The following is a 23,013-nucleotide window of genomic DNA, read 5'->3' on the forward strand; positions in this document are numbered from 1 at the left end:
TCAAGTACTGTCCCATAATAGCTGAGAGCGAAGGATGAGAGGGGTGTGTGAGACCCAGAGAGGAGATCCAACAGATATAATTCATAAAATCCCAGCTGTATTAAACATTAAGACGGAGGCCCAGACACTGGGGAAAAGGGGCTCTTAATATGGGCATTTCCCATAACAAAGCAAAGCAAGTAAGAATTTAATTGAAAATACAGAGGTGGGAGACTGAAAAGTTTCTATAGCAAATAAGGAACAATTGAGTAACTATAAGAAGTGTAATAATTTGAGGGGCGCCTGGGTGGCGCAGTCGGTTAAGCGTCCGACTTCAGCCAGGTCACGATCTCGCGGTCCGTGAGTTCGAGCCCTGCGTCAGGCTCTGGGCTGATGGCTCAGAGCCTGGAGCCTGTTTCCGATTCTGTGTCTCCCTCTCTCTCTGCCCCTCCCCCGTTCATGCTCTGTCTCTCTCTGTCCCAAAAAAAAATAAATAAACGTTGAAAAAAAATTAAAAAAAAAAAAAGAAGTGTAATAATTTGAAAGTTGATTTACTGTGGGTTTTTTTTTTTTTTTGGTCTAAAACAATAAACATTATATTTATTCATGGTTTGGTGGGTCAACAATTAGTGCTGGGCTCAGCCAGGTAGTTTTTCTCTGGTCTTGCCTGGTTTACATATGTGGCTATAGTCATCTGGTGGCTTAGCTGGGCTGGGTGGTAGACCAGATGACTTAACTCACATACTAGTGACTGATAAGGCAATTTGTGCTGCTTTTATAGTCCATTTTAATGAATGTGAACTTCTGAAAGCTTCAAATATGTATGCCTACTATCCCCTTGCCGTATTTTTCCATTGGTTCTTGAGTTGGTCAACCATGAATTCACCCACTGTAAGGTTTCATAAATCTAACCTCTTCCTCCCCCTCTGCCAGGGAGTAATGATCTTGGTGAGGCTCAGAGACAAAGATGTGGGGAAGGGAGGGGTGAGAGGCAGGAGTGGAAAGGGCAAGGTTCTTCAGGGGCCCTGAATGCTGAGTTCAGTTGGATGGACTGCATTCAAACAGCAGAAGTCAAGATGATTGTAGTCTAATCCCATGTTCTTTCTCTAAGAAATAATTACCACTCAGAAAATGTAGAAAGTTTAAAAATGGGCTGCAGAGGGAAAACATGACCCAAACCACAGAGACTAGAAATTAAGTCAACGGCAACCTTTACCCTTGACAGGATCCTTTGCCTGCTGCTATTGGTTAACGGCAGCAGAGGCTTCACAAGATTCCCCTGGCTTCTGGAACTTCTAAGCAGCTCAGCGCAGTAGGCTTTCACTGAGCAGGAGCAGGGACACCAGTTGACCGTCAGAACAGGCTGCTGAGCCCAGGCCTGGCCCCCAGGAGGCCGCTACCACAGCCCTCCACAGTCTCTCCATTCCCACCAGTCATCTCTGTCCCACCACGTCCTCTCTGGGCGTCGGTTTCCTCATCCACGAAATGAGGGAAACTAGACCCCACGGCTACTCAAAGGCGGTCATCCACCAACTCTTCGCTGCTGGTTCACGACAAGGTAAGCACAGAAATCAGAGACGCTGAGAAGCTGGGACAACATACGATACTTCCACACAGCCGAGCACATGACGAGCGGGGCATCCTCGTTGAGCGAAGCACAGATTGGTACAGGAGTTTCCTGTGGCTGCCATAACAAATTCTCGCTAACTGGGTGGCCCAAAACAACAAAAATCTATTCTCTCACAGTCCTCGGGGCTTGAAATCAAAGTGGAGGCAAGGGCCACAATCCCTTCAGAGACTTTAGGGGACAATCTATGCCCTGCCTCTCCCAGCTTCTTCTGGTGGCCATCGGCATTCCTTGGCTTGTGGCCGCACCTCTCCTCCGCGTCACTGCCTTCTCTGTGTGTGTGAAATTTCCCTCTTTCTCTTATAAGCACACTTGTGATGGCACTTAAGGCCCTCCTGGATAATCCAAAATGGTCTCACCTCCAAATCCTTCTTTCAATCACGTCTACAAAGACCCTTTTTCTAAGAAAGGTAACATGATTTGGGCACACCTTTGGGGATACCATTTAGCCCCCCATAACTGGGATGGATATTGCCGAATTTGTGCGTGACCAGCTGTACCTGGTATGCACTGAACACTCGTATCAGATCACCACTGGGGGAAAGAAGACCCCACCCTGTCTTTCACTCTTCCTCTACAGCCCTGAGGCCTGGGTTGGACAAGATCAGATTGCAATGGGCAGCCCCCAGGAAAGGGAAGGAGGCTAACAGGAGGCAGGGGTACAAGAACAGGTACAGACTTTCCGTCAGCCCTTCCCAAGCTGGTCTCCCACATTCTCTGGCAGGCAGTGGAATAGCTGGCCCTTCCTTACCCCAGCTTTCTGTCCTTCAAGCAGCTTTAGCTGTAAAGTAATTAAATTGATCTGTGTTCTGTTCAAGTGTTTTCAGAGTTTTCAATGTCCACGTTTGAGATCAGAAATGCAACTCTTCTGCTAAAATCCTTGTGTACCTAGCACTGTCCTGCCAGTAACATATCCTCTCCCCAACACCCCTCCCTGTAACCTCAAAAGCACTCAGGAAAACACTCAGGCTTCATAACAAAATGGAGAAAGCACTTGGAGACTTGACAAAGCAAAGGCATCATTTCTCATTAGAAGTTTTCTTGCCTTGCAAGAATACTCCTTGCTAAAGGAACCACTATGTTGAGTCCCTTTGCTATGTTACATTTCAGCTTTAAAGGGCAGACGATGTCAAAAATACCTGAAAATGTTTAAAATGATAACACTCGATGCAGGTATGGCCACAGTAAAATGGGCATTCTCATCATTCAACTACTGGTAGGAGTATAATAGGCACAATCTTTCTGGAAAGCAATTTGGAAATTTTTATTAAGCAGCTTAAACAGTACAAACCCTTTGACATTATAATTCCATTTTCAGAACTCTGCATTAGGGAATGAATCAGAAGTGAGGACAAACTTAATGCTCAAAGGTATCCATGCAGTGTTATACACTGATAAGAAAAAAAAAAAACTGGAAATAAACTTAATAGCCAACAAAAGGAAATGATTAGATAAATTATGGTATATTCATAAATAAGGATTTACGCAGACATTAAAATGACATTTTACAAAGAACTTTTCATGAAAATGACATTTCTAGGAATAACAGCTGATCCTTACATGGGCCAGGCACTATCACAAGCTTCTTATTCCCACATTATAGATCAGAAAATGGAGACACCAAGAGTTAAGACACTTGCCCAAGGAAATCCTGCTAGTAAGAGACAGCATTGGGGTTTGAGCCCACCCAGTCTGACTCCAAAGTCCATGCTCTTAAACCCTGTGGTAGGCTAAAAACTGGCCCCAAAGATATCATGACCTAACCCTGGAACCTGTACATGTTACCTTCTATAGAAAAGGTTCTCTAGGGCGCCTGGGTGGCTCAGTTGGTTAAGTGTCCGACTTGGGCTCAGGACATGATTTCGCGGTTCACGAATTCCAGCCCTGCATCGGGCTCTGTGCTGACAGCTCAGACCGTGGAGCCTGCTTTGGATTCTGCGTCTCCCTCTCTCTCTCTCTCTCTCTGCCCCTCCCCCACTCGCACTCTATCTCTGTCTCTCAAAAATGAATAAATGTTAAAAAAAAAAAAAGGAAGAAAAGGGGTCTCTGCAGATGGGATTAAGATAAGAACCTTGGGGTGCCTGGGTCACTCAGTCAGTTAAGCGTCTGACTTTAGCTCAGGTCACGATATCAGTTCATGAGTTCAAGCCCCGCATAAGGCTCTCTGCTGTCAGCACCAAGCCCACTTCAGATCCTCTGTTCCCCTCCCTCCCTGCCCCTCCCCTGTTCATGCATGCTCTCTCTCTCTCTCTCAAAAATAAACATTTAAAAAAGATAAGAATCTTAAGATGAAGAGATAGCCTCAATTATCTGGGTGGACCCTAGAGGCCATCACCAGTGTCCTCATGAGAGGCAGAGATTACACACACACACACACACACACACACACACACACACACACACGGAAGGCATGTAAAAACAAAGGCTGATATGGGAGAGATGAGGCCACATGCCAAGGAATGCCAGCAGCCACCAGAAGCTGCGTGGGACAAGGAATGGATTCTCCCTAGAGCCTCCAGAGGAAGCACAGCCCTGCGATTTGAACTTCTGGTCTCCTGAAATGTGAAAGAATAAATTTCTGCTGTTTTAAGTCTCCCCATTGGAGACAATTTGTTACAGCAGCCACAGGAAACTAACATAAGCTCCTATGTTGTACTGCTCTCAATGCAAGAGAAAATATTCTTATGTTAAATAGCGAAAGTAGAAATTGAAATTTATACACAATGATCTTAATTATGCATACAAAAATACATGCAAATACAACAAAATGGTTTGTAGTGATTATCTCTTGAGTACTAGAATTATGGGTAATTTTCAGCATTATGCCTTTTGATATTTTTCCAAGTTTCTACAATTAGCGTGAATTACTTTTACAAAGGAAATAAAATTATTTTTTTTTAAATTAGCAACTCATATGATATTTCTGCAACTCTAACTCAATCACAAAAATTAGAAATCAAGAGGGCCAAAACTCCCCAAGTATAACATTTCTTAATTCAGTCTCAGAACAACACCTGAAAAATCAGGAATCCAGATGCAAGCCGTTCTTGAAGTGACTCCACTCAACCCTCGGCCTCTCTAAAGCCTATTAATCTTCAGACTCTGGTAGGAACATAATGTGGCTGAAAAAGTTTCAGGCTTTGAAACAAAAGGATAATTTGAGCTGGTAAATGTTTTCCTGCCCATCGAGCCATATGAGAGGGTGAGGGGAGTGGGGAAAAGGGGGACTTCTCTGCATTCCCAGAGCTCATCCAGCCCAAAGTGGTGTGAGCTGCATGCCAAGAACCAAAGGCACTGGTTAATAACCATGTAAATGTTTGATTTCTCTGTAGGTGACTTCATAGAATGAAACAGCAAGTTAAACAGTAGGTTAAGCTTCTTACTGAAGTCCTGACTCCAAAGCCTCCTGCTGTCATCTGTCCAGGCAATCAGAAGACCAAAGGCCAATTTTACCATATCGATATCATGCCCTTTGATTAAATATATTCACATAAAGATTGTATTAACATTTTCCCCCATGTCTGGGCAGTACCGGATCAAAATAGAAAGTAGGGTGTGTTGTGCCTTTTGTTTTGAGCCTAAGAGGAGGGAAGAGTCACTAGTCCCTTCCAGAAAGCGCCAGATCAGAGCAGCGAAGCATGAACAGCACATCATTTGGTTTTATTCAGCTCACCCTGCACAGTGCAGCGAGTTCAGGCACTGGGGTGATGAGACCACAGCGTGGAATCTGTCCTTGAGTCTCAGATTTTTCAGGGCACGTGCATTCGTTCTTTGTTCAGCCAATCAACATAAACACACACCTACTATGTGCCAGGCACTAAGTGGAGGTTGGCTGACATTTTAAAAGACCTTATCTCGGACACACTATCCTCTCAGATGATACGTTTGGGCAAACGGCCCACATCCTAATGATCTTCATTAGTCATTTGGATCACAGGGATACCGGCAGTGGCAACGTGTAGACAGGAATACCTAAACAGGATGGGCTGAGCCTTGAAAATGGAGAAGATGAAAAGCAAGTGGTTTAGTGCTGTGTACCTCCCTACATATCACTGTCATACCACTTGTAATATTGGGTGACCAGCTGATGCATACTTGAATCTCCGACCTGACCATCTACTCAATACAAATAATATATGAGCGTTTTCTCCAAGTCTTTTTTTTTTTTTGCTTGCGCTGCATGCCTAAATCCACTAACACCTAATCTTAGAAGGTACTTATAAAATATCTGAGATATAAATTAATGCATGAATGAACACAGGTAATCAGTTTCCTCATCTGTAAAAGTGGAAAAGTCAGGCTACACAATGATTTCCCACGGAAAATTCTAAGAAACCTATTTCTATGAGATACGCCAAGAAAAGGACATTCACATGTTATTCAACTTGGGAAATACTACAGTCTATTGCCTTCTACCCCCCTTCAAGATTCACAATGCACATTATACAATGAAGGATCTGAGAAATCCTTCAACTAAAAACCTGCCTGAGCATCCCTAAATCGAGTTAACCACAGATGCCCTTCAAGCTTAACGCTTACTGACATCACAGAGAACCAATATTCTGAGGAAATTCTGGAAAAATACTAACCCAAACTCTTCATTTGTTCAAATACATTTGTTGAGCCCTTGCAATAATGATACGATGATGATGAAAAGAGCCAACACGGAACGAGTCAGCACTTAATAGGTATAGTACTTGGAGCTACCGCCACCAAGATAAATATGAAACCTGGCTCACAGTCTACAGTCTACTGGGAGAGACCCGTGAACACATGATTAGTAAAGCTGGGTATGTGTATATATATAGATATAAATACGTATATGTAGGTATGTGTGTATATACACTTGCACGCAAGGATGGAGAGTTGGTGAAGACAAGTGTTCCAGGCAGATGGGAAGCAAGAGAGTCCATTGTGTACAGATGAATGAAGACAGTCTGCTTTCCAAAGTATGGCCCAAGAACCTTTGCGGGTGCCGCAAGGTCAAAACGACCTTCAAGTTCTGTTGACACCTGCACTGATGGTGCAAAGGAAAGGGTGGGTAAAGCTGCTGGTGCCTTAGCAAGAATCAAGGAGTGGCATCGGACCATATGAGCAGACACTCTTTGCCCTATTGCCACACATTCACAGTTTACAAAAAAAGAGTCAATTTCACCTAAGAATGTCCTTGATGAAGCAGTAAAAAATATTAATTGTATCAACTACTGACTCTTTAGTACACATCGTTTTAATATCCCATCTGACAAAATAGTAAGACCTATAAAGCCCTTCTGCTGCCAGCCAAAGTGTGATGGTTATCGGGAAGAAAACAGCACTTGCGTGACTGAGCTGCAAGTCGGATTAGCCACTCTTTTCCATGGAGCACCATTTTTATTTGAAAGAATAATAGAAAAACTATGGTTATTCAGACGTGGGTACCTGTAGAAATTTTCTCAAAAATGAACAAAGTAGGCTCGTTATTCCAAGGAAAGTTGATGATGTTTGTTGCTAAAAAAATTTTGTTGAGCTTTCAAGCAAAAACTAACATTTTTTTTAATATATGAAATTTATTGTCAAATTGGTTTCCATATAACACCCAGTGCTCGTCCCAAAAGGTGCCCTCCTCAATACCCATCACCCACCTTCCCCTCGTGCCCTCCTCAATACCCATCACCCACCTTCCCCTCCCTCCCACCCCCCATCAACCCTCAGTTCAAAAACTAACATTTTTTAAAACTTGTGTCAGTCACTACGAGCTTTGGAGCATCCCAATTCTTAGACTTTTCAGACAACAGTGGTAGTAACATCAACAAAAGTGATACTTTCCAAATGGCTAACGTGTGATGTTTCAAAATGCATAAAAGATCCTTCCAAAGTGCAAGATGGACCAATAGATTTTAACATTACAAAGTACGAAAAGTTCACTGATATGGTTTCAGATTCTCAGCTGCAACAAACCTTTAGGAAACTATCACTTGTCAAGCTCTGTTGTAGTTTCAAAGACTACCACAGTTGAATGCAAACTGGTGCAGCCACTCTGGAAAACAGTGTGGAGGTTCCTCAAAAAATTAAAAATAGATCTACCCTATGACCCAGCAATAGCACTGCTAGGAATTTACCCAAGGGATACAGGAGTGCTGATGCATAGGGGCACTTGTACCCCAATGTTCATAGTAGCACTCTCAACAATAGCCCAATTATGGAAAGAGCCTAAATGTCCATCAACTGATGAATGGATAAATAAATTGTGGTTTATATACACAATGGAGTACTACGTGGCAATGAGAAAGAATGAAGTATGGCCCTTTGTAGCAACATGGATGGAACTGGAGAGTGTTGTGCTAAGTGAAATAAGTCATACAGAGAAAGACAGATACCATGTTTTCACTCTTATGCAGATCCTGAAAAACTTAACACAAGACCATGGGGGAGGGGAAGGGGGAAAAAAAAAGAGAGGGAGGAAGCCAAACCATAGAGACTCTTAAAAACTGAGGATAAACTGAGGGTTGATGGGGGGTGAGAGGGTGGGGAAAGTGGGTGATGGGCATTGAGGAGGGCACCTGCTGTGACGAGCACTAGGTGTTATATGGAAACCAGTTTGACAATAAATTTCATATTAAAAAAAAAAGAAGACTACCACAGTTAACTGAAAAGGTTATTAAAATACTCCTCCATTTTCCAACCACGTATCTGTGTAAGGCTGTATTGTCCTTGTACAGTTCAACCAACGCAACATATTGCAACAGAATGAATGCAGAAGCATTTATGAGAATCCATCTGCCTCCCATGAAGGCAGACATCAAAGAGATCTGGACAAATGTGAAACAATGTCACTCTTCCCATTAAACGTTTTTATTTTGGAAATGGTTATTTTTCATGACACATTTATGTTATCATGTTTATTACGACTATGTTTAAACTAATTTTCACAAATATTTTTAAATCTTTTCAATTTGGATTTCATATAATAAATATTGCTAGATATGATCCACATAACTAAAAGTTCTTTGGGGAAGCCATTAATTGTTAAGAATTTTTAAAGGGGTTATGAAACAGGAAGTCTGAGAACTGCTGTTCTGGTATACGGGGGAGCAGGGAGTCACGGCAGGTGAGGTGTGGATGAAGAGGCAGCAGGGAAGGACACCCATGGTCTCCCACACAGCGATGAAGTGTTCGGAACTGATCTTATCAGAGCCAGTGAACGGTGTAGAGCACCACATGATATGGACAGATTTGCCCTTTAGAAAGCGCAAGGACGCCATAAAGGGGCCCCTCTGCTCCGCGAACATACAATTCCCAAAACAAGTCAGTCTGATGGGAAGTCCAACGGTAACACACGGAAGGGCCATTAGAACAATCTAAACAAATGGAAGACAAATTTCTATAAAAGATCAGGAACAGAAAAAAATATATTAAAATTTAATGATGGAAAGGAAAGAAGCAGAGTCTTGCAAAATAGACTTGCAACCAAATGGAATTCTGCAAAATGAGGGAAATCATCAGCAACAAAGTGCAGGGCTCTAAACATCTGAAGATGCCAAAATCAAGATGCATTTCAGGCAAGTTTAGAAAATAAAAATAAAGGAGCCAGCAAAGAGCAATAAACTGCAGCAGTAAAGAGGGAAAATGAATGCGGCCCAGAGAAGACAAACAGAAGCATTTAGAAATAAAAAGTCAGGAAGAGGGGAGACCAGCTCCCATTTCCAGAGTGTGCACTCCATCCTATTGGCACGGCACGGCACGCACTCCACCACCTGGGGGGTGGGGCAGGAACAGATGGGGCAGGAAGCTCCCCCGTGGCCAAGGACAGCCCTGCAGCACCCAGTACGGGATGGGAAGGCCCAGACCAGACAACCAGGCCTCCAGAGCAAGTGTCTCACCCAGAAAAACCTGGATTACACCAATCAGGAATGCAGACAGTATAGAATAGACAAAACACAGCTACCGAAAGTTGTTCTCAAGGAGTTTATGATCATTATCAACTAAATTTAAAAAAAGGAAAAAAAAAAAAAAGAGGGGCGCCTAGGCGTCTCAGTCAGTTAAGCGTCCGACTCTTGATTTTGGCTCAGGTCATGATCTCCAGGTTGGGAGATCGAGCCCCGCAATGGGCTCTGCGCTGACAGTGTGGAGCCTGCTTGGGATCCTCCCTCTCCTCTCTCTGCCCCTCCTCTCCTTGTACTCACTCTCTGTCTCTCTCTCTCTCTCTCTCTTTCAAAATTAATAAATAAACATTTTTTAAAAAGGATAACAGGGTAGTTGTAACTAAAATGAGAATGGGGTGCTGTAGAAAACTCCAACTAGAAGATCTCGGTAAGTTTCTAGAATGCACTGGACCTCAGTTTCCTGTTCTGCAAAATAAGGAATCTGCCACTTACTCCACCAAGTGGGTGGGAGGAAAGGTAATGCATCTGGCATATAAACTCAATAAACAAAAAGCTGTGAGTATTTTCACTTTAGTTATGATTTTGGGGCCAAAGCGGACTACAGGGTTGTCATCGCACTCTTAATGAAAGCCAGAAAGGCCCCAAGGTCAAATATCAAGGTTTTAAAAAAATCACCAGTATATGAACACAGAGAAAGAATCTGAATGGCTATGGCCCAGGCTACACTCACTCGACAGGTGAGAGAACTGCCCTTGACCTTGGTTGGGCCTGATACCACTGGGACTGTAGGATCTCTCCAATAACAAAGGAACATTGTCAAGCAAAGCACAAGGAGATCCAAGAAAGAAGGGAGAAAAAAACCAAAAACCAAAAAACCAAACCACCTTCCTGAACAGCCAACACTGCTACGTCATGTACCCTCCACACGACTGATCTCCCCCCTGACTGCCATGATCAGCCGGGCTGGAAGAGGGTATGCTGTCATCACCCCCATTTAGTGGCCCAGGAAGCAGTCTCACAGCTGAATTGCAAAGACCCAGTGTGGCCAAGGCCTCGCTCACTTGACCTGGGGGCTTAGGACTCTTCCACAAGACCACACTGCCCATCCCAAGGGGGACTGAGGGCCCGCCCAACAGATGTGGGCCAACGGCTCTTCACCCAGTTCGAACAGGACATTGGGAATCCACTGAATTAAAAGATAATCTCAAACAAACAAAAAACCCACTCAAAAGATTCTGAACCATCGACATGAATAAACATGGCCAATTAAAGAAATGCTTTCTGGAAAGGTTGGATAAGAAAAAGAGTGAGGAATATTTTGATAGATACAGTCAATGCTGCCAAACATGAGACTCCTGCCTTCCTTTACCATCCACAGCTAACAGAATACCCAGGAGGCATCCATTGATTGACATCGCACACCCTGCCCTCGGGACAGAGGATGTGAGCCAGCCTGTGACCCTGCCCCCAGACAGATGTCTAGTGAGCAAAGAACTGTTTCTTTATAGACGTAGTAAGTGCTGGTAAGTGCTGTGAACTTGCAGTTCCGGGTACCATGGGGCAGGTCATGAGGGGCCTGAGTCTGAGAGGTCAGGGGAACACATGCAGAGGCCCCAAAGGGTCTCAAATCCCATGAGACAGAAAGAGCTATAAGGCTCAAGAGGCCGGCAGGGACCAGGCGGCACAGACCTCGTGACCACCCAGACTGTACCTCTCCTAAGAGTATGTGACTCTGCACTAGGGAACATCATCCAATTTGCCTCATAAGAAGTTGTTTATTGTGGCTGCAGCTCAACGTGAAAGTACAGATGTCTGTCAAACAGAAACTTTACAACTTTTTTTTTTTTTTTACCGTAACTTACAGAATAGGAAAGACACTTTACAACCCAGTACGTATGTACGAACGCACACACACGCACACACTTTCGGCTGGTAAAGAACTCTCAATTACCTTCAGAACCCAATAACCAGTAACCGGAATTATGACCCGCAGTCGGAGATGGAGGCCCCGGATGGCGTGGCAGTGGAGGAGAGCAGGAGGAGGAGACAGAACTGATGGGGCTTGGTGACTAATGAGGTATAGGGCGGAGAGAGCGGGAGGTGTCACAGGGCTCTCGGGCCTCGGGGTTGATGGTGGTGCCATTTCTGAGACAGGGGAGCCTGGGGAGATGCAGGTGTAAGTGTGTGGGAGGACAGGAAGAGATCGGACTCCTGGGTCTAGACTTTTCTTCCCATCTAGACTTCCTGCCCGGAGGAGGATGTGCGTGGGGGTGACAAAAGGGACCTTCACTTAAACACTTCACCAAGCAGGGACCCACGCAGAGAAATCTCACATCAGAACTGCAGACCTAATAAAGAATGCATTTTTGCAGACTGTGCTCAGGGAGGTGGACCTTCATGAAGCGAGCACAGCAGCAAGTGGTTGCAGGAGGACTTGGGGACTTGGGGCTCCTGCCAAATGTCTTTCCTTATCTGACCAACATAAAGCACTAATCACATTTAATTAGAGTCCATCTGCCCATCTATTCCCTCCACTAAGTGAGCTACTTCAGGGCAGGGACCACCCTGTCTCATCAATCTTTCTAGTCCCCAAGCCTCCCTAGCACACTGCCTTGCCTGCTGCCTATAGTAGGTGTTCAACAAACATCTGCTGCAGGAGTGGCCATGATTCAACATGATAAAATTCCCAAAAGGCCACTCACATTGCAAGAAACCAAAATAAGGCAGAGCAAACGGGAGGGGGGAGGCAGAATGTGCCAGGAGAATTCTGATCATTGAAGGGTGTGGGCCAACAAAAAGCCAACTGTTCACAGAGAAAATGAGTCTTCAAAAAAATGTTAAAGTCTGGAATGCGCTACGGGTCTGGATCTTCACCATCTTGATCAGAAACAGTAAGCAGGTCTGGGATGGAATCAGGAAGACAAAGGAAACACAAAATAGGGGGAATGAGGCATAATGTGTATGTATCATTTGGCCTTTTCTAAAGATCCCTCTAAACGTTTAATTCTTTGTATCGCTTCTCTTGCCTCATTTTTCCATCAGCTCTAGTTCCTTCTTTGTGATGCCTCCCAGTTTTCAATCCTCAGTCATCCTCCAAAGTCCAACTCTTTGCGTGTTACCTGTTATATGTACGTGACTTGTTCCCCCAACAAACAAGAAGGGTGTTATACACCTTCTGATCTACACCGCACCCACAGCCCTTGCACAGACAAGACACCCAATAATAGTTGATAAACTGATTTTTATAGTGCTGATTTGATTTTGTTATTAAATGTCAATTCGAATTCATATTTTTCTAGTCTCACCCCCTTTAGTTGAGACTGTAACTAAAACTTTCATTTTTTAATAGTAACAGCCCCATTTACTCAGCACCTACCACATACAAGACATGGCCAAGGACCGTAAGTACATTATCTCCTATAATTCTCAATCTGCAGGGTTGGATTATTCCTATTTTACAGATGACAAGACTGAGGCTCAAGGACAATATAGTTTAGTAAGTGGAAACTTCGGGATTCAAACCCAAGACGACTTAATTTCAAAGCCAAATAAATGTGCAATCACTCTAAAATTTCAGCACTATTTTCCCTGGCACAGAAGTGCAGAGAACAGCCCATAGATACGGAATCCATACTCAGTGCTCACCAAGACATATTTAGAGCTCACCTCAGAGGAAGCTTTTATTAGGCTTGAAAAGGCCATAATTTACCAAGACCCATTCACTCACTTCTACAAATACCTAAGTCCAGGTTACGCTTGTTTTAATTCTATGATTAAAAAAATGGAACATGCTAAGGGCACCTTTTATTTCCGAAAGAATGTTTAAGTTAAACAATGAAACAAACAGCTTCAGAACAATCAAGTCATTCATTAGTGTCAAGTAGTTAATAAAATGATCACAGGCACTATCAACAATAGCCAGAGTATGAAAAGAACCCAAAAGTCTACCAATGGATGAATGGATAAAGTGGATCCATGGATTATGCTAAGTGAAATTAGTGAAAGACAAATATCACATGACTTCACTCATATGAGGACTTTAAGATACAACACAGATGAACACAAGGGAAGGGAAACAAAAATAATATAAAAACAGGGAGGGAGACAAAACATAAGAGACTCAAATATGGAGACCAAACAGAGGGTTGCTGGAGGGGTTGCGGGAGGGGGGATGGGCTGAATGGGTAAGGGGCATTAAGGTCCTGAAATCCTTGTTGCACCATATGCTAAGTAAGTTGGATGTAAATTAAAAAGTAAAATAAAATAAAATAAAATAAAATAAAATAAAATAAAATAAAATAAATCACAGAGCTGTCACAACCTCTGTGCTCCCTACATTACAATTCCCCCAAAGTTTTCACTTACGTGTTATTGCATCGGAACACTCCAGTAACTATGAGGCAATTATTGTTGCCATTGCACACATGAGGAAAAAGATGAGCTAAGAGAAGTTCAGTGGTTGCTGAAGATCACAATGTCTATTATTTGGGGCCCTTGGTTGTAAGCAACTAAACAAAACACCTCCAATTAGCCAAGGCAAAAGAGAAACTTTGTCATAGGAAGGGTAGCTGGGGACTCGCAGATGAACAGAGATGTTTCCTCTCTCTGCTTCTCTCTGCCTGCAGGTTCCTCCTACCCCCCTGGCAGGCCAGCTTTCTCCTCCAGACAGGAAATCCGGGCCACCAGAGCTCCAGAGCCCCATTCCGGCTTCACCACCTCAGAGAGAAAGGCTCTTGGGCCTCAAGTTCAAAACTTCTGGGAGATGAGCTTAAAATGATGCCCACAAGGCCTCTCTGCTCTCCTCAGGCAGACGCTCGGTGGTATGATGGCGGGTACAATGGGACAGATGGCAGATGTCTCCAAAGACATCTCTCCATTAAATCCTCTTCCTCTCCACAGTCTGACTCCCACCCCCAATACCTTTGATCTGGCTGAGGGGTCCAAGAGTGGTAAAACAAGTTCCACGCTTTTCCTTTGTATTTTTCACACAGGAGGCTGCCTCACTTCAGTATGGAATACCCCAGTACTGGAGGCTCTGTGGAAAAACCCCATTTTACATCCTATTACACGGCCGTAATTATGGTCTTAGAGCCTCTGGGACATCCCGGCCTCACAATAAATTCTGCCCTTATTACTGAATAAATAAAATTTTTTTAAAAACTTAAAAAAAAATAAAAACTTCAGAGCAAGGCCTGTCTGGCCTAGTCAGATCAATCAGTGGTCCACCAACGGCACAGGGGACCAATCAGGAAGGACACTCGGCAGGCCCCAAGGGCAGCGGGGGTGGGGGGTGCCAGGTCCAAAATCAGTAAGAGTTAACAGATTAAATATTAAAACTAAGTAGAAATCCTGTACACGCAACTGCTAAGCTACTACTCTTCAGACCCCAAGGCCAATGATCTTTCTTCTTTCTACACCAGGGCTGACACTACTCAGGCGCTACTGGTGAAGCCAGTACATAATAAGGTGCTAATTGTGTAGTAAAGATGTTTAGTGCAAACAGAATTAGAAAGAGAGAGGTCAATATACCCATTTACATCGAGTAACATCCTAAAATCAGAGCTTTGCGCATCACAGTTTTGTCCTAAGAAGAGCTAAAAACTGTATTTCTTCATCAATGAAAGTCAGCCTAGCTCCCCCCCACCAACCACCTCCTGGCCAACCCCCCACCTCCCCTTCACCCCTTACAGCTGAGGGACAGAGCCTCTCCGTAGGTCCTCTACGCCGCAGGAAGGTTCATCCGGGCCCAGGGATGACTCAAGTCCCTTCTTCTGAGGAAGAAAGCAGGACTCAGACACACAAAACCAAGCCTGCGAGGAGGAACCCAGAGGCCCAGGGCTCTGCAGAGACTGGAGGCGGGCTGGCCTCAGGGCACTCTCTGAAGTCTGAGGAAGCAGGGGGGAGGCGGTGAGGGGAGGCATGCAGGGGGTGCTTCCCCATCGCTGCCTCCTGAGGACTGTTACAACTCGCTTGGGTTTGGCTTCTTTTTTCCCCCTTCTTCTTCTTTAATTTAATCAAACGCTTCTGTAGCCCTCGCTGCCTGCCACCTGCCACACGCTTTTCAAAGTGCTTCCCAAACTTGTCTTGTTCGAGCTGGTGGGAGTGAGTTTCCACCAGCTTCCACAGGCTGCAAGTGGCTATCTAGAAGAAATCCGGGAAACAGGACTTTCTGTCTCCTTTCTTCAAAAGTCTAACAACAACCTAGCTGGCTCAAATCAACTCATTTCTCTGCCTCCAGCATTTTGTGTCTCTCCCTCAGTCCACCGCATTCTCTCCTTCCGCAGAAATGAAACGAGACTCCAACCAAGACTGAAGTTAGTTAAATCAATTAGAAGTTAACATCTATTAAATGCTTACTGTGTGCCAAGCACTTTCTGTCTCTTACCTCGCCTAATTTTTTACTCGAGGCCAAATTCATGGACCATAAATTAACCATTCAAGGTAAAGTGTTCAATTCAGGGGTGTTTAGGAGATTCATAATGTTGTACAACTGTTTCCCCTAACCTAGTTCCAAAATATTTTCATCACCCCAAAAGAAAACTTGCACCATTAGGGGGTCAATCCCCAGGTCTCCCCACCACCAATCCCTTGCAACCACCTGGATATTTCACATTAACGGAATCATACAATATTTGGCCGATATTTGGCTTCTTTCACTTATAGCATAATGCTTTTGAGATCTATTCATGTTGCAGCACATCTGTAATTCATTCCTTTCTGTGGCTGAACAATATTCCACTGCATGGATATATCATACTTTATTTATCCATTCATCTGCTGACAGACATTTGGGTTGTTCCATAATGGGTGCTATGAACACAGCTGCTATAAACGTTTGTAGACAAAGATCTGTGTCCTTGTTTTCAGTTCACAAAGATACCTAGAGTGGAATTGCTGGGCCCTATGGTAGTTCTAAGTGTAACTTTCTGAAGAACCCTCTAAAATATTTTTAAAATATGAAATTCTACACAGAAACACCAAAAGGAAACTGAAAGCAAATGTAAAACCACAATGAGATCAAAGAATTTTAAAGACAGATGTTTTTCTTGTCTTACTCCATTTTTGCATAAGTTCAAACCTGGGCAGAAGGAACCCAAATGCCCAAATAGTACACTTGCTTTTGAAAGGCCAAGAACACCATGAAGAGAAAATTAAGATACACAATTCTACCGAAGAGTTAACAAAGGGTGCTGTGTCTCCACGGTATTTTTTTTATATTTATTCATTTTTGAGAGAGAGAGACAGAGCACACACTTGTGCGTGTGCGAGCAGAAAAAGGGCATAGGGGAGAAGGGGGACAGAAGATCCCAAATGGGCCCTGTGCTAACAAGCGGCAAGCCAGAAGCGGGGCTTGAACTCACGAACCGTGAGATCATGACCTGAGCTGAAGTCAGACGCTCAACCAGCTGAGCCACCCAGGTGCCCCTCCACAATATTTTTAACAACAAAATCACACTTAAGCCAGGGCTCCGCTGAAAACCATGCTGCTGGCTATGAGATTTTGAACCAAAGAAAAGAGTTGAGAAGACCCAACATAGGCCATGAACAGGAAGGCTTTCTGTTATCAGGGAAGACTGGATTCTCTGCTCTGGCTCTCATTTTTAGTAAAGCCACTTTTCTCTTTGGAAAGACATAAACTTCTAGTGTCAAACAAAGTCAGCACTCGTTCAAAAACAGACTTGCCACATCATATGTCATTGGGGCAATGTAAATTAAAACAATTATGAGACATTACTGTGCACCTATTAGAATGGCCAAAATCCAGAACACCGACAAGACCAGATGCCGGCAAGGATGTAGACAACAGGAATGCTCACTCATTGCTGGTGGGAATACCAAGCAGTTTGGCACTGGAAGACAGAGGCAGCTTGGCAGTTCCTTACAAAATTAAACGTTTTTTGACCCTATGATACAGCAATCATCACACTCCCTGGTATTTACCCAAAAGACATGAAAACTTATGTCCACAAAAGAACCTGCACAGGGATGTTTATAGAAGCTTTATTCATAATTGCCAATACCTGGAGGCAACCAAGTCTTCATCCATTTCAGCAGGTAAATGGATAAAGAAACGGACATATCCAAACAGTGGAATATTACTTGGCACTAAAAAGAAACGATCCAGCAAGCTATGAAAAGACGCGGAGGGACTTTAAAATGCATATCACTACATGAAGGAAGCCAATCCGAGAAGGCCTCACACTATATAATTCCAACTATACGACACTGTGAAAAAGGCAAAACTGTGGGGACACTAAAAGATCCATGGTTGCCAGGGGTCGGGGTGAGACGCATAGGCAGGGCACAGAGGATTTTTAGGGCAGTGAAAATACCAAATATGTGTCATTGGCTGAATCTGTGTCATTATACATTTGTCCAAATTCTTAAAATGTACAACACCAAGAGTGAGTATTACATTATGGTAAACTATGAGGGCGCCTGGGTGGCTCAGTCAGTCAAGTGTCCGACTCTTGACTTCAGCTCAGGTCACGATCTCACGGTTCACGAGACCGAGCCCCGCATCGGGCTCTATGCTGACAGCACACAGCCTGCTTAGGATTCTCTCTCCCTCTCTCTGTCCCTCCCCTGCTCATGCCCTCTCTCTCTCTCTCTCTCAGAATAAAATAAATAAACTTTAAAAAAAAGTAATTAATTAATTAAGGAAACTATGTATTCTGGGTGATGATGACGTGTCCATGTAGGTTCACCGGCTGTAACAACTGTACCACTCTGGGGGAGCGTGTGGGTAATGAGGGAGGTCATGCATGGGGGGCAGGGGTATGTGGGAAATCTCTGTACCTTCTGCTCAATATTGCTGTGATCCTAAAACGGCTCTAACAAACTAAAGGCTTAATTGAAAAAGCAACTTATGTCCCTTCCCTTAAAAGAGTATTTCTCACTAGCTCTAAACCGTGAGCACTACTTTAAGAAGGACTCAGTAGAAACTTAGTCTGGGGACCAAGGGAGAGGGAGGCAAGCATGAGAACCATGCCAGGATGCACACATACCCTCTCTCTGCATCTGGTCTCGCAGCAGCTGTCATGAGGCTGCCATTCAGCCATGATCTTAACCGGGAGGACAGTGGCAAGATGGGAATGCAGAGGGACTGTCCCAGAAGAGGATGTATTGGCACCTTTAAATTAAGTGAGGAAGAAAGCAGTTCTCTGAAGGACACAGTAAGCTAACTGCAAGTGACAAAACCGAATCTTCTGGTACAAGCAAGACACTGACATGACAGGGACGGCTGGCAAACCAGGTAACGGGCAGGTGCGCTGGCAGCAGCTGCCGGGCAGGTGTTCAATTAGGCCAGAAGTGGGCTGCAAACGACTCAATTAATTCGTTGTGCATGCCTGTCCCAGAGAACAGGGAGATAAACCTCAAACACCAGAGGCAGGCCAGAGGTGAAGTCCACAGCTCCACCTTTTCAAAAGGGCGGGGCGTCTAGCAAAGATGCACGTGCAAAATAGAAAATCACACCAAGATTAGCTTGGGTAAGCCCTTTAAAATTCCAATGAAACTGACGGCCAGAAGGGAGACAAAGCGAGAAAGCAGTTTAGTACACATCAAAAAGTCCTCCCTTTCTCATGAGTGGCTTTCCCTGGCCCACCTCACATACAGGCAGCCCCAGCGCTCATGCTGGGGAATATGGAAAGGACAAACACAGACAGGATTCAAAATCCAACGGCAAAGGGAAGGGATCACCCTTATCTGTAACCTCCCCAAGGTGTGAGGGTCTGCCACGTGGAGACTTAACTCCGGCCCACCAGGCATACCCATGGTCTGAATCCACTAGAAAAAGCATGGAAAGCATGGAGTCATTCTGCAGAGGCCAGGGAAAGGGAGATCCACTGAGAATATAAAATCAAGGAAAGAAAAACAGGTTATGAGGACCAACAGTGGGCAGAGAGCTGCAGGTCCTTAACAGAAAATGGGATCTCACCCTCCCGGCAGCCAGCATCACATCCTGAGGCCTCAGAAGAAACAGAGTGCACAGCACGCAAAGCAGAACATTCGAGGTAGAAGGAATCTGAAGCATCTGGGCCTCTCCCTTGTTCTAGAGAAAACAACACTGAGGTTCAGCAATGTATCCAAGACCAGCTATTAACAATGGCAGAGCCAGGTCTATAATCCTGGTCTCCTGTAAAGACCTTCCGCTAATATTTGGGATGATGATGATGGTGGTGATGACAGCACCCATGTCCTAAAGAGTTCATATGCAGACGTTACCGTGACGGCTTTGCATTTATTACCCAATTAAGCCTCTGCAAACTCCCCAGTAGTAGTATTATCATTAGCCCATTTCACAGATGGAATGCAGGCAGGTTAAGCTACGTGCCCAAAGTCACACAGCACGGGCTGTGACGACATGGATTAGGCTGGAGGGCATCACACTAAGTGAAATAAGCCATATGAGCTCACTGATACATGGAGCCTAAAACAGTGAAATTCATAGAAGCAGAGGGCAGCATGGTGGCTTGCCAGGAGCCGAGGGCTGGGGTGAGTGGGGAGATGACAGTCAAAGAGTACAAGCTTTAATTTATAGGATGAGTAAGTTGTAGGGACCTGACGTACGGCATAGTGACTACAGTTAATAACACTGCGTCGTACACTTCATATTTGCTAAGAGTAGCCCTTCAGTGTTCTCACCGCACAAAGAAAAAAAGTGGTAACTACGGGAGCCGATGAATGTGTTACTTAATTAACTGGATGGTGGTCATCACTTCACAGCATATACATATATGAAATCATCACACTGTGCTCCTTAAATATATACTATTTTTATTTGTTAATTACACCTCAGTAAAGCTGGAAAAAAATCAAGGGGGAAAACAGCACAGGCAGTCTAGAAATGTAGGTCTAGTGGAAGTCTGTGCTCTTAACTGTTACACTCGACTGTTTCCAAACAAGGGAGAAAGTCACATTTCCAGCTAAAGTATAAACCCGAAACTTTCGATCATTGAATAATTTTCCACCACCTTTCCCTCCCAAGATACGAAAGCAATCAGCACTAAGGGATATAAAGGGCAGAAATATTTTAACTTTGAGGGAGAAAGAAGGCTCACGACTCCCCAGGCTGTACTCAGAACTGAACAAACTCGGACTTGAGAATTAAGGCTAATGCCAAAGCAAGTCCCTTTGGGTTTTGCCCAACGTCTTGCACCTTCAACATGTCACATATTTACTTTCCAACAGTTAATTCTGACTGGGCAGTGGCACTGCTGGGCCCAGTTGGTGAGTTCAGAAATCTGTATTTACCAGGTCTTGGAGCTTTCACTGAAAACATCACTATTGCTGGACACAAAAGCACCAGTTTAATCACACACGTGGCTATGTTCGGCTTCAGGAAATAGCTGCCTGCATGTGTGTGGTTAAAAACAAACAAACAACAACAACAAAACCCATACTATTAAACTGAAACTGTTGCTTTTTGATTACATAAAAAGTACCTGGCTTTTCTAAGAAATACCACTTATAATCTCAGATTCCACAATGATATATATAGTCCTAGCTCACTGAACATGAGAGATGCCGTTTTCTCTAAGCTACAAAACCAGACCGTCTCGACCATCTCTCTGCACACACAGACACCTGCTGCCACTGCGCCGTCCACTTCCTTTCACCACACGCCAACCACAGGCGGGGGCTTCTAGTTCAGTTCCAGATCTACAAGCATCACGGAACGGGAGCTCTGGCAGGGGCTTCCTGCCATGGACCCCACGTGAGTCACTTAGCCTCTCGTCATATTCACCACAAAAATGAGCAGCAGACAAACTTCCTAACTGCTTATCAGGTGCCAAGCACTGTGCTAAAGGCGCTGAGTTTCCTCTTCTAATCTTCACGGTACCTCAGAGGCGGGTGCCCTTACAGATAGAGCTGGTGAAGCTCAGTAGGGATAAAGAAGCCACCCAAAGCCACACACCTGGACAGGGCACCCCCAGAATGCAAACTCAGACTTTGGAGTCAAGCTCTTAACTACCACATGCTCGGTGTCTCTCTGCTTTCCTCGCACACGGAGCCTGGGAAATACCGCTGCTCTCATTTCCTTGTGAGGACAGGGCAGTGTGCGTTCTGACTTCTTCTGGTCTGAAGGAAGAAGGGAGAAAATAAGTTTTCCCAGACAGACTGACTGACCATGTACTCAACACTGGGTTAAGGATGGAGGCAACATAAAAAGAAAGAGAAAACAGACCCCTGCCCCCAGGCACCTAACAATCTAATCTATAATGATCGAAACTATAATCCCTATCTCTCTAGGACATTTTTGACCATGACTCACAAGCAGAAATGCACAAACACACATCAGCCTTACCATCTGTGATGTACTGATAGTTTTTACTTGGCCTTTTTTCTTTCTTTTCTTTTCTTCCCTTCTCCTTTCTTTTCTTTTCTGTCAACCCACGAAATTGATTCTGTGACTATGGATCATGGATGACAGCTTGAACAGCCCTGTTCTAGAATGCCTCATTTTAGCTCTAATTAAAAAAAAAAAAAAAAGAAAAAAGTTAGGAAGTTCTTCCTTAGATCTAATTTAAATTTCTAGGGCTGTCAAGTTAATTAATCATGTATGGCTGGATATGTCCTCAGGGCAGAGGCAGTAGTGTATATCGGATTAGTTAAACGCCAGGAATCTGGACTGACTTGCTTATCTGTTAGCTGGGTGGCTTCTCCAGATCTTAGCCTATAGAATAGGAGATAACACCACTCACACCTTGGGCTTGTTACCAACCACCTATCTGGTACTGGGGTACTGGTTTCGGGTCCCTCAACAGAAGCACTAGGGGCATGGGTGGGGAAGGTAGACAAGTCGGGTTTGTGGACAGGCCTACCTGGTGCCACACAGCTCCCAACGCCCCCTGGTGGTACAGAGCCAATTCTGCAAAATCAACAGCGGCCACTGACCTGACAATCAGCCCCACAGCCTCCTTTCCAGCACGTGAAGTGATCCCAACTGCCGCAAATCTTTTGCGTAGGTAGCAATTGTGTTTCCACATAAAGTGAGACACGTAAGATGCCTAGGCTATAACAGGGCACAGGCCAAGTCCCTGCCCCATCAAGCTGGGCAGATGGACAGGCAAACAGGTAACTGTAACCCACTGTGCCAGATGGTGTAACTAAAGTCTGCGAGCCCAAGCAGAGAGCAGCTCATGCTGGAAAGTCCTGTCCTTAATTCTATTTGCAATTCTTCCAGTAAGAAAAACCACAGCTTGCAAATTTCTAGTTTATAATGCATTAAGATTTAGAAACCACCGCCACCACGCCCACCACCACGCCAAGACTTAAGCCCTGGAGAAGAGCATCCTTATCGGCACCCACAAAAATACAAGGGCTGCCACAACGCCAGGTCTATCTCCCTGACAAGGCTGCAGTTCCTTGAGACTGGAAGTAAAGCGGATTGCTCAACATAATGTGACAGATAACGTGAAATCAGAATCCCCAAAGATCGAAAATCACTAGTCACCTTTCTGGTTCCTCTGGAACCTGCCCTATACCTGTCTGGCCTCAGAATTACAAGGGGTGGGGGTGGGATGGAAGGCCTCCCGTGAG

The 23,013-nt window shown here is 44.5% G+C and overlaps 1 protein-coding gene across 1 annotated transcript in view; it reads right to left on the reverse strand.

Moving 5' to 3' along the window:
- The window catches only part of SMCO4 (single-pass membrane protein with coiled-coil domains 4), a 63,825-nt gene that overhangs the window by 22,192 nt on the left and 18,620 nt on the right, over nucleotides 1-23,013 (reverse strand). The window lies entirely within an intron of this gene.

The sequence above is a fragment of the Acinonyx jubatus genome, chromosome D1, assembly GCF_027475565.1.
Source record: "Acinonyx jubatus isolate Ajub_Pintada_27869175 chromosome D1, VMU_Ajub_asm_v1.0, whole genome shotgun sequence".
NCBI classification, from domain to species: Eukaryota; Metazoa; Chordata; class Mammalia; order Carnivora; family Felidae; genus Acinonyx; species Acinonyx jubatus.